This window comes from Pinus tabuliformis, chromosome 5_2 (assembly GCF_031772625.1).
Source record: "Pinus tabuliformis cultivar Carrire ecotype Pingquan chromosome 5_2, CPIR1, whole genome shotgun sequence".
Classification (NCBI taxonomy): Eukaryota; Viridiplantae; Streptophyta; class Pinopsida; order Pinales; family Pinaceae; genus Pinus; species Pinus tabuliformis.
In genome coordinates, this window is record NC_142306.1 from 1,056,441,419 (window position 1) to 1,056,454,836 (window position 13,418).

Genomic DNA, 13,418 nt, shown 5'->3' on the forward strand with positions numbered 1-13,418 from the left:
CCTTTGAGAAAACTTATTTTTTGTCATGCTTGAAATATTCCCATGCTCTCCAGTCATGTGCCTTTATGCTCCACTATCTACCAGGCACACGTCATCATCACCTACAAAGGAACCTGTCAAAGTAGAATAGTAACATAAATCCTTATCACCTTTCGTCTTCTTTGGTTTTTCATCTTCAACATCTATTGCAGAAGCATGTTGTTCCCTTTTCTCTTCTTGTTATTGGCCATATTAGGACAATCTCTTTTGAAATTTCCATATTCTTGACAACCATAACATTGGATCTTTGATAAGTCTTTCTTCTTATTAAAGGAAGAAGATCCCTTTCGTGACTTCTTTTGTTGAGGTCCAAACTTCTTCTTTCCCTTGTTCTTGAAGCGAGCTGCAAGGGCTTGAAATTACTCATCTTGACGATCTTTGGTTATCAATCTTGATTCTTCTTGAGAACAAGATGTCCATAGTTGTTCAAATGTAGGAGCTTCCTTCCAATTTCTTATACTGGCTACAAAAGCATCCCATGATCTAGGAAAACCATCATCACTAGTTCTTGGTCAGGAATGGATTCACCAATTTCTTGAATCTTATCTCTTATTTGATAAATTATTACAAATTAAGAAGTCACAGTGTCTTCATTAGTCATCCTTTTATTTCGATGTTCATTCTTCAAGCTCATTGATTGACCAACATTCTTGATAGTGTAGAGATTCATTAGGGCATCATACATATTTTTTGAAGTATCAAGTTTTTCAATGATGTGAACCAAATGATCAATAATGGAGTCCACTATAAGGCTCATAATAGTGATGTCATCATCCTTGAATTTTTTTTTTCCCATTTTATCGGTTGGTTCAATAACCTTTCCTGTCAAAATGTCCAAAACTTTGTTCTTGGCAAGAAGAATATCTATTCTAAATTTCTTGGCTCTAAAGTTTGATGCTCCCTCTAACTCGTTTTCAAATTTCATAGAAGAAGCAATAGAAACCAACTGACAAGAAGGACTTTGAATAAGATGTTCTCTAGCATTTTGTTAAGGTGATCTCAATGTTCCTTCCGTCATCCACCAAAGCTCTGATACCATGTTGATTTTTCTTAGTGCAATTAGGGTTAGCACAATATTTATGAAATTATGATAATTAATTTTGATGTAGATCTTATTTTAACTTATTCTAATATATCATTCAACAATTGTACTTCAGAAGTTCAACCATAAAGAACAATAGAATAGTAGAGATCACAACATACAAAATAAGACAATATTTACTCGAGGAAAACCCACAAAGGGAAAAACCCATCAACCTTTTTCAATAGAGAAATTCTTCTTGTTCAATGAGAGATGCACCTAGACGTACGGTCAAACCTAATCTTCTCCTCTAAGTCAAGTCACCCAATCTGATCCAACAATTCGTTTTGCATTTCTGACCCATAATTTCGGACCTGCAATAGTTGCCCTAGAAAAATACAAACCACAAAGAGAATAACCAATCTACACATGCAAGTTGCAAGAGAGATAGGAGAGAGAGAATTCATCCTTCTATGTGTCTTATTCATCCTTGTTGTCCTTCACTTGCTTGCCCATAAACTATCTTGTGTGTGAGAGATCGAATACCCAAGTGGAGGAGTAGGTGTTACCTTTATATAGTGATATGTCTAGGTCAAATGGGTGTCTTTTGGAGCCAGGGCCGACTTGACTTAGAGTGAAGCTGAATTTTCACTTTTCGAGCCAAAAATTACATTTCAAAAATTCAATTTTTGATCTTTAAAAAGTATGAATGAGACTTTGACTCAAAATAATTTTTTCTTTGACTCAAGCATTTATAAATATTCTTTACAATGATAAATACAAATACATCAAGTGACCCAATATATATTATGAAGACTGACTGTAGCTACAAATTCAATGCCTCTATTATATCTCTTTCACAACTCGCTCTGCATGTCTATACATATCTTTGGTCCGTTGAACTTGTTCACGCTCACTTGATGGAGTCAACTCTAACCACCTTGACAGGATCCATGATTGCTTGGTCCACATTTGTTTGATTCCTTTAACTTTAATAGTTTTATCATTCTTTTGCAGACTTGGAAAATTCCAACAAAATTGCTTGGTCCTCTGCTTTGCAGTTCTTTCTTTTCCGCTATTGTCTTCCGACCAAATAGACCAAACTATTTTTTGGCTTGCACTAGTTGTTCTCCGCAACCGTATTATGATCAAAATTGACCCCATAAAAATGAAGGACCCAACAAACCCCAACCACATTCTATTGACTCACCCTTGAGTCAATATTTTGCTTGCTCGCTTGGTCCTTCCTTTTGTTGCTTTGTTGATGTTGATCCTTCCTTCACTAGTTCAAATGTATCTCCTTCAAATGAAAAACCCAACTTTGGAATAATCTCCAAAACATTTTAGCAGAAACAGATTTACTTGTCCAAGTAATCTTTCCATGTTCATGTCAAAGTAGAAGCCTTATTAAGAAAGTGTTGGGTTGTCTTAGTATTGGGATTTCAAGTCGAGCAACGAGCAATTCATTCCATTCATTATCAAAATTAATATTGAGCTCAAACAACTTTGTCCTGGACAGTGGCTCTGAGGTAGCAAATCACTTGTTTGGCTTTATATGATTCGTCCTCTAGTGTAGTAATCTCAGCATCCTTCTAGGATATTTTCTAAAATATTATATTCTTCTTCGCTGGATCAATAATGGTGAGAACCTAATCTAGGAGCTGTTTAAATTCTTCTCGCAATTGGTAGACGGATTGGATGCACTTGGCGAGAAGACCAAACCAGTCATGTACCTACCTAAACATTATTTGGGAAGCATTTGTATATCATTGAAGTTGGGTGTGAAAAATTGTGCGTTGTTCTACAAACTAGTCAATCTTCTGAATGTACTCTGCACTGGGATCCGGAAGGTGCTCTCGCAGCTCAATAATGATTCTCTACAAATATTTGTTCTCAGCTAAGAGAATAGTCCAAGCATCATTGAGCAACTCTAAACATCGTATAGGTTCATGGTTTAAAATATATTCTGATAGCATAGGGCTATCATATGATAATGTTGGCCATATCTGAATGATCTTGGCCTAGAAGTCAACAACTTTTTTCTCAAATTTGTATCTTTGCTGCTGTTTTCAATCTATTTCCTTTGTAACTTGTGAGAGTTGTTGTTGTAGTGTGTTCGAGTCGTGTAGAAGTTGAGCGATAGTCTGTTATTTTTGCTCTTGAACCCATGTAATCTCATACCTCTTCAAGTCTACTGAAACCATTCACTCTTCCTGTTTTAAATAAGAAGCTCGAATAAATTGGAAAAGTTGGCCAACGAACCAATGTTTAAGGTACAAAGTAGGTATCTTGATCTGCAGAGGTTAATCACTTGCAATTGATATGTATGACTGATCCTGTTATGACTATTCTATAGGTTCCTTTTTCCCTTGCTAAATAGGTGGCTCACATATTTATGCTTCCTTGGCGGAGGATGAAATTGGTGGCGGAAGCGGAAGCAAAATATTGGGAGGGGGTAAAGAACTAGTGGGATGAAAAGGGGAAAGAATAGTGCGATATTCAATGGAATGTGTGGAAGGGGTGCCTAAATCAGTGTAGGGAGGAACATTATTTGGTAGCGAAGAAATGATCTGTGGTTGGCTTGTGAGGGAATGGTAGTTGGAAGAACTTAGTCCTCAATTATGGTAAGCAAAATAGTGACAAGGGGCTCATCATCGTTCACATCGATGAGTTTAGAGAGGTCTATCCCAACTACCTTTGCAGAAGCTATAAGAGAAGGAATAATGACTATATAGGAAACTATAGGAGGATTGGGAATAGTTTCCTTTGGAAGAATAGGAGGTTGAAATGGATTTTCTTGTAATGGAATTACATTAGGGACTTGAGCAGTGGTGGAGGGTGCAGTTGTGGTAGGAGTGGATGAAGAGCCAGGAGGTGGAATGATACAAGAACAAAGCTTTTTGATAAGGGGTTGATGATCTTTAGGGTCAAAAGCAAAAGATGGACGTGAACTTCGTTGTTTGTGAGAGGAAGAAAATGCAACAATTGGCGGATTTTGGCGCGTAATGCCATTGAAAGTTTAGTAGATCCTGATTGGTCACTGGAGTTGTTAGATACCAAACCAAATCATTACCTCCTTATGTAAAGCTTCTTCTAACAAATAATAAGGAAAAAATCAGGTACGAAAATTATCTTTGTGTTGTGGCCACAACCCCCAATAGATTTTTGAAAATATATGGGGACCATTTTTTATTTTGGTCGATGTTACTCTTTCTTTGCATTAGGTTTTGATTATTTGCTCCCTTCTTAATGGACATTTGGGTGACTCGTTATTTCTCTAGTCTTTATTGCTTGACTTTGGGACTTTTTCAAGGGTCACTCATGTCTTGGTTGTTGCAATTATCGCTTTGCTTGCTTGATAGTTATTTTTTGTGTTTATGACGACATCCTCTTAGTAATCACATAAAGGTAACGTGACACCTTCGGTTGCCACATCACCCCATATTTCACGTTTGGTCACATCAATTATTTTCCCCTCCACTTAGTTTAAATAATTATTTTAAATTATTTGTAAATAATAACAAATACACACAAAACAAAATATTTGAAGTAACTTTATATTTCGTGTAAATAAAATCATTTTGTAATTTTTTGTTGTTGGAATTTTATGTATTTAACAAAATATTTATGTAAAAGCTACAAAACATATTGTAAATATGATAAGTCTTGTGGTTATGTCACATATATTACAAGTATTTTTTTTTTGGTGGTCGATCTTATCCTCAGGTTTGTTAAACGAAAAGTATGAAGCTACGAAGCTCTTAAACCCATGATTTTTAATAAATCCAAATCTCAACATTTAATATGAACTATAAAAGGAATTGCAAGGGTTTGTGAGCTCATATGAAATTCTTCTCTACACAAATGTTTTTGGAAATGTCTACCGAGGTGGAGGAATTACCTGAATGGTCAAACGTGGTCGGAATTCGGGCAAAAAAAATTCAAATTTTTTTGTAGAGGCAGTGTTTAAATCGTGTTTTTAATGATGGAAATAGATTCAACACCATCAAAAATGTCTAAGACACCTAAAATTTTGAAGTTTAACAACTATAATTTATATTTACAAAAATCCTTACCAGATTTTCTCTAAATATGACCAAAATTTCCATAACTTTCCGAGCAATTCCTCCAACTAGTTAGACTACGGCAATGTTTTTCATTCACTATTTGGTTCACCTCGCAATGACCTATGCTCAGTCATTTCACCTAAGAATGTCGCCATACATGCCATCGCTCCGCATGTAAGTATTATATTGCGTCATCCACTTTTAATGGGTCGGTGACACCTTATCTACATCTTTTCTCGTCGGCCTTGTCACCTTCTCCATTTTTATTAAAATAATATCTAACATCACCAAGTCATTCACTATTAAACCCAACCTCTCAGTACTATGATGGTAGGGAGATAAAGTGTTTTGGGTGTGAAAGAATATTTGTTCAGCATTTTTGTAAACAATTTTTTCTCGAGCAGCTTACATTGCCCATGCACCATATTTGTAATGAAGTTTTGGTACTCTTTTAATAATTTTTCATTTCTATGTACTTTTTTTTTTAATGAAATGTAAATTAATATTTGCTGCTAGAATTTCTCTCGTCGGTTTTAATTTCTATTATTATAAATAGTGTATTGTGCATTTTTATTATTTTTATTGTTTTATGATATTGAAGCTTTGTAGGGGTTATTTTTGAAAGGCAGAGTATAATTGAAATTAATGTGAATTTATTGAGAATTTTTTTTGTAAGCTTGATAGATCTTTCTATTTTCATTAATATAAAACAAGTTACATCCACATAACCGATAGTTAGGTGGCCTCAACTTGCCCTGAGGGAAACCAAGTCTATTGGCCACCTAACAACGTGATATGCCATCCAATAACAACAAATAATTAGTCTTTCGAACCAAGATAGATAAGTCTTTATGTCTTGGCCTTGCCTAGATACTATTTTTCTATAAACAAAAGGAGCAACATTCTGAAAATTAAAAGCTTTCCGCATACAAAAGACAACAAAAAACTGAGAGACCAGCTAACAGACTACTCTTCTCCCTCGGCAGACACAGACTCCACCAGAGCTAGGTCCTTAGCATTGGAGCCCGGACACTCTGTCTGTGACAGAATGCAAGGGAGGTGATCTTCAATTCGATGAAGGTGGCCACCCTGCTTTTTGTATCTGAAACTAGAGCTTCTAAAAATCCTTTTTATAATTAGGGAAGTCTGGCACCACTATTTCCATGCTGACCGAGACCTGTTCTAAGGTCTTTCCTAATAAACTCTTTATGGACCAGTACAATTACATGGTCTGTTTGAACTGAGTAACACAACCACATGTCTTCCCAAGGTTTGACACCATAGCCTGCCAATCCTTCACCTCAATTTCCATCGAACCAGCCTACTGGTTCAAATATGCTTCCCATTCCTCAATTAGCTACCAGATTTCCTTGCTTGTTCCATCACGATATGCTATGGCCGCATCATTTATGATGTTGGCAATAGGTTTGCGACCCCTCGATTTCCTCCCAGAGGAGCTGGGCTGCTTGGCCTTCGCTGGCCCCCTGGTTTTCCTGCCATGGCCTCTTGCAATCGTCGTTCGAGCCATTGCCACATGCTTGGAGTGGGCAATGGAGACAAGGGTAGGCCAAATTTCTTGCACAGGTGGTAGCATGAGCCCAGAATCTTCCTGCTTCTAGGTGACACTACCATCCCGCACACCTGCCAATGGAGAAGAATGAAACAATGATTTCCAATACATAATTTGAGGGACTTCCTCCCTTTTCTTCCAATGCATGCCATCCTTACCATTCGACCCAAACAGAGAAACAACGTCCTCATCCTAGAACCCATTATAACAGTTAGAAAAGGTTTGAAGAAAACCAAGAGGCTTACACCATAAGAACCAACCCAGTACCCAAACCATCACAAAGCTACATTTGTAAGCCTGAAAGGACTCCCACTGGGGTGAAGGTCATGGAAATTGGTCCTATCACAAACAATTTGTCTCCAGAACAAATAGAGAAAAACCCTTGTCCCTTTCCTGGAAGATACAAAAGATAAAACCCAAGGGTGGCGCGATTGACAATCCCTCCCCAAGCCCCAGTGGTGCCGGGCCAAACCAGAAGGAAGTCCCATGGGCCAACTATTGATATAAAAACCCCATATAAGCCCATCCTATATAAGAGAATTCCAAATTGAATAGACACTTATATAATGCCGAGCAAAAGGACTTGCTGCAACAGAAAGACATATGCATGCAACTTCATGGACCCTCTCTTCCTCACAAACCCAAACAAAACAACACTAGGTCATCCCAAATCCCTTAAATAGATAAGATTATGCATGGAGGAGAAAAGGGATTGACAAGTCACATACCAGATTACCCTAACCCGGAGAATATTAGCCTGCCACCTTGCCTGGAGCTGCGTCATTCTACGGAGAGCTGCACCACCCTTCCTCACTCCTTTACTATGAACAAAACACCTACTGACTTCTTTCTCAAAGCGTTTAACGGAATTCCAAGCCCAAGACTCATTGCCACTTCCACCTAATATGGGAGTATTTACCATTTGCATGCATGGAGCCACAACACCAATCACTTCACACATGTGGTGGGTGGTGGGTTTGTGCCGGAAGGTCCTCGTCATAAAACAATCATGATGGGATTGTTGTCCAACACACACCCTGATGGGGGGGTTTGATCAATGTTTTGGAGATTCTGTAAGCTATGTCTCCTGCATTGATCCAAGATCTCTTTCAGGGAGTTAAATCTACCTTCTATGGAGTAAGTCAGCCAATTCAATTCGAGAGGGTCGCTTCGATGCGAGAAACCCTAATTTTCTAGGAAATCCACTGCTCTATTTCCATCTCTTCTGACATGGTTAGAAATTGTATAGTAAAACTTTTGGAGAAGTTCTCCTATCTCTTGAACCATTCTAACAGTTCTCCAGCGATGGCTAATCTTATCCCATTTAGCTCCCTCACTCAATTTTTTAACTATGTTAATTACTAGACTGGAATCTCCTTCCACCATCATATTCTTGTATCCCAATTTAATAACCATGAGAAGACCTTGTCGAACTACTGCAAATTATACTTCATTTTTACTCGCATAGCCACAGTGGTCAACATATATTAGACGAGCATTCACCCCATAGTTGCGAAATCCCTCCCAAGCTCGTAGGACCTAGGTTTCCTTTTGAGGCTCCATTAAAGTTCAACATGATGAACCCCTCTGGGGGTGCTGTGAAGTGCTTCCTTGAGATCACACTACTTGTGATAAGTTTCCAGGAGTTTGGGGCGATCATTGAAGGAACAAGGTTGATACAATGAAGGATGTAGCCTCTTGGGGAGAAACTTTCCAGTCATCTGGATGCCATTCCTCTGCCAAGATTTTTTCTCGGATATGCTGGATGATCCCTTCCCATACTGCTTCCTATGGTAGATGGTTATTCTTAAAAATTCTGTGGTTCCTTTCTTTCCATATAGCCCAAAGAGTTGCACCCAGTACTAGTCCCCAAGCTTGGTTGAGGACCGGGGTTGGAGAATAGGCCTGTGCGCCATAAAAGGATGGTTTCTCTAATGCTCTAGTGGTCTCTATCCATTCTTCCAAAGAGATCTTCCACCTAGCGCCATTTTTGAACTGCAAAAGGACAAGAGTTTAACAAGTGTTCCAGATCCTCATTGTGATGGCCACAAATAATACAATACACGGGTCCATAGGTACCCCTTTTTTGTAATTGATCCCAGGTGAGTATTCTACCCTTGCAAACTAGCCAAAGAAAGTAGATGACTTTCGACCACCACCCTCCTTTCCAGATCTTCTTCCAAATGAGATGGTGATGCCCCTGCTCCCATCCTTCATGTAGACTATAATTCTCCTTAAATTTGTTGTATATCCCCATCGAAGAATGTATGGTCCATTTTGGACAGAGAGCTTCTTGGATTATAACTCTCTGTCCAGCTGTTTCCATTGGTCTGATTCAAGGGCCAGAGGCCAAACCCGATGTTCCTTCCATTTCCTCCATCCATCATTAGTCACAACATCTTTCCAATACTGATCCACCATGTAGAAGTTCCTACTAGTAGTGTACAGAAAAAGGTCACTCAGTTCATGTCTCCCAAATAGTTTTTCTCTCTGCTGCCACGAGTCCTCCCAGAACAAAGTTTTTTCCCATTTCTAATCTCCCAAAAAACATGTTGCTGGATGAGTTCCCTATTTTGGACTGCCAGGTTCCATATTGCTGATCCTTTGGGAGGGTCACGATATCTGAGGATATCTTTAGTATGATTTGGCATGCCATATTTCTGGGTCTAGATTTGTTTCCAAAGGTTGAATCCTCCCCTTATCCACCGCCACCAAAGTTTGGCTCCCATAATTTAATTTAGAATGTAGGGTTCTCGGAGACCCAGTCCCCCTTCCATCTTAGGCTTTGTTAGGTTGGGACACGAGACTAATGCCCATTTCTTCACCTGCTTAGCTCCTCCCCATAAGAACTTTTAAAAGGTTTCCACAATCTTTGCACAAGAGGTTTTAGGGGTTGCCATCCCCGAGAGATGGTAGATCGGTATGGATTGAAGAACAAATTTAAGAAGGACGGTGCAACCAACAAGATTTAGGAATCTAAAGGCCTAGTTGCTGAGCTTCAATTGGATTTTTTGAAGTAAATATTTCCAACAAGAGGTTTTTAAGGAGTTCAAAGATAGAGGCATACCAAGATACTTGGGGGGAGAGAAATGATGCCGAAACCCGACACCCATGCCAGGAAGGTCTGGATGTTCACCGTGGTATTGAAAAAAAAGATGCAGGATTTATCATTATTTATCATTCTCCCTAATGCATCCATAAAGTCTTTGAGGATGTCTTTTATGCACCGAGCTTCACGGAGAGATACATGACATAAAAACATAATGTCATCCGCGAATTTCTAGTGTGTGATACGTGTTAGTTTCAGTCTTTGCAGCCTTCCTCCAGTGATCAAATGTGCTCTTACAAAGTTATTTTAAGGTGTCAAGGTCAAATTTTGTCATTTCAGTGAGTCTTCAAGCAAAATTTGGTCACTAGGCATTAGGTCTAGGGTTTTCTTTCACTCCTTTCAAAGTTGTCCAAATGCCGGTCTATGTCACTATTCAGCTGAGTCTACCATCATTCAGAGGGTTTTCATCATCATGTTAGGTTCCAATGGGTCATTTTACACCTTGTTCATGCTTCAGTTGCGCCTAGGTAAGGTCATTTCCCTCTCCTAGGGTTTTGAAGGCAATTTCTCTTGGACGGTCAAATCATCAGAAAAACTTGTATATTGATGTTCATCCACCTTCCCCTATCCTTAATGTACCTTATTAAACATTTCCCATCACTGAGATCCCCCAAATTCCTCATTTTCACACAAACCCTAGTTTCTTGCTACAAACCCTATTTTCTAGGCTAGGCCTGTGTTTTTCCCTTTTGGACCCCTTCCCCTCACTCAATTTTAGAGATTAAACTTTCCCCTACTTCCTAACATCCCTCCCTACTTCCAAAAATTTCCTCAAGAATTTAGAAGCTCCCTATCCCCTTCATTTCACTTCATTTCGACAAATCTCTTGTTCCACACATCGGGGTAGGTTTTACTCAAATGATGTTTCTGAGCAAGGAAAGATGAATTTGGAAAAACTGAGACAATTTTTTTTCAAAAATAGGCCAAGGAAGAAAAAAATCATTCACTTTTTACACATGTGTCATGGTTTCAGAGAAATGTCAAAAATATAATTTCCTCGGGAGAATTGATGCACCTCTGAAGTGAACTTGGGAAAATCAAGTTTTCTCCTAGCTTGGTTGGCCAAATGACTTACTTGACGATTCAAATGATAACTAGACACAAATAGATTTCCAATGAGCTATCATGAGCTCAATTTGGAGTTGAGGAAGGCATTCAAAAGTTGACTGCAACAACACTCTGCCTTGAGGCAGCCTCATTTGGCACATTTTTACCAGTCTTGGGAGATTTGATTTTTGGAAAGGAAAATGAACTCCAAATTAAAAAATTCTAGTTGGGTTGGAAATTAGACTCAAAGACCTTTCCAACGAGCTATCGTGAACCCAATTTGGACACCGGGAAGGCCTCCAAAAGTCGTCTGGAAAAAGGCGCGACGCACTGGGAAGGCGCGGCGCATTGGGCAGTAATTTCTAGTGTAAATTTACACTGGCGCGACGCACTGGGAAGGCCCGGCGCACTCAGCTAAAAAGCCTGATTTCTCTCAGAAACTCCCTCAAATTGCCAAAATCACTCAACTCTTCTAGTGTGCAAGTAATTTAAGCCCTCTTCCTTTCTAGTGAAGGAGTTTTTCATGCAATTTATGGTGGTTGTGTAAAAGAAAATTCAAACCCTAATACCTTGCAATTTGTGCTCACAAACAAGTGCTTAGGGTTTGTAGTTGGTGTTTTGTTGCCAAATTCCATTCTCTCACTTCCACACTCTTTGTTTCCCACATTCATTTTCTAGTTTCATCCCCATATCCCTAATTCCCATATCCCTAAATTCACTAACCCTATATTCCTAAACTCCCACTATCCCAAACCCTAGCTGTTATCCCTAAAGCTCCCTCATTCACTCCTAAGCCCCTTTTTCCTATCCCTAAGTCACGTCATTCCCTATAATTCCTATTTCCCCATCTCATTTGTAAAATCCCAAGTTACTCCAACATTCAGTGGTTGTCCCCTCCTCCAAAGTTCGTCAAATCATCAAAGGGAAAACTACCACTTGGCAAGACTTCATTGTTCCCACTGTCCCATTTTTGCCATAGTCCCTCATTTCCCTTTGGCACACATTTGGAATTGAAACAAGACACCAAGTTATCATTTCTCATTCTCAACAAACCAAACATACACTTGGCATAAACTTTCAACACCATGGAGGCGGGCACCAATACATTATATGACCAAGACAGTGACTTTACAACTGAAACTGTGTGCACCAGGAGGTTACTAAAACGCCATAAAATGGAGGATAGACTCCGAATCTTGGCCGAAGCCTCTTTTTCTAAGCATGATGCTTGATGAGACACCTTCAGTCAAAATTTCAAGAAATTTGGAGCAATTTTTGCATTTTGGAAATTTTTTGCACAAAAAACAGGGCTTTTCTCCCTATCCGGTGCACGCTTTTGCTAGGGAGCTCCAAATTGAAAAAAGTTTACATTTGTGGATTTTGCATGAAAAATCATGACTTATGGTGCATGGCCAAGAAGTTTGGGCAAGTTTTGAGTTCTCAGGAGGTCAAAAACACTCAAAAAATGACCTCACTGCCCCTATTTTGACACATAGGAAGAAGTCATGGGAGATTATAGTTTTGGAGGGGAAAATGACATACAAATTCAGAAATTCCACTTGGGTTAGAAAGTAGACAGGTAGGGCTTTCTAACAAGCACACTTGGGCTCAATTTGGACTTCAGGAAGTGCCTCAAAATCAGCTCCAAAGTGGCACGACGCATACAGATTTTAGCGCGGCGCATAGAGAATTTTGGCTTGTTTTTCACTGTTCATCTTAGCAATTTGCCCAGTCTTGACCAGTTTTGCTTCTTGGTGTTACTTTTGACCTTTCATGATGTAATTTGATAACCATGATGTAATATTGTCACATTTTTAACTTGTTCTAGAAGATTCATTCACCAAAAGGTGAAATGTGAGTGAATGAATCAGTTTCCTAGCATATAGGGGTAAGTAGTTTGACTATCTAGATTTCATTTCCTTGTTTAGAATAGTTAAAACAACTCCTATAATGATGAGCTAGACCCCTAGAGGCAAGGAAATGGGTTGGGCTAGTCTATATCATGTAATTCCTAAGTCATTTTTAGGGTTGGACACTAGGGATTGCTTTGGCATATCATTGTACATTCTATCTATGCATTTTTGGCTAAGGAAAGACTAGGGTTTTGCAGCACTGTTTGGGATCCATGTGGCTTTATGTTTTTATGGTGTGCTTCTCTAAGTAATTGTAAGTTCATTAGTGTTATGTGTATCATTTTCCTGTCTCTTCTTCTGAATTTTAACAAATGAGTGATTAAGGTGGAATCCATTAACTGTTATGCTCTGCCTTTGAGTTTGTTTAAATTTCCATGTTTTTATCTGTTTAAGGAGAATTCTTGAGATTATCTTGCTCTCCTTAGCTCCTCACCAGTCCGATCTATCCATTCACTCAATTTAAAGCATCAAAACGATTGCCTTCCTTGCCCCAATCAGAACTCTGCAGAAACTATGCCTCATCCCCGAGCTCAATTTTCCTTTCCTTGTTTCTAATGTAAAACCCCCAAAAAACTCAAATAAAACCCTTGTACTTCATACATAGCCTAATATTAGCTTTTATTTCAGTCATCTCGAGCTCCATCGCTTGTCT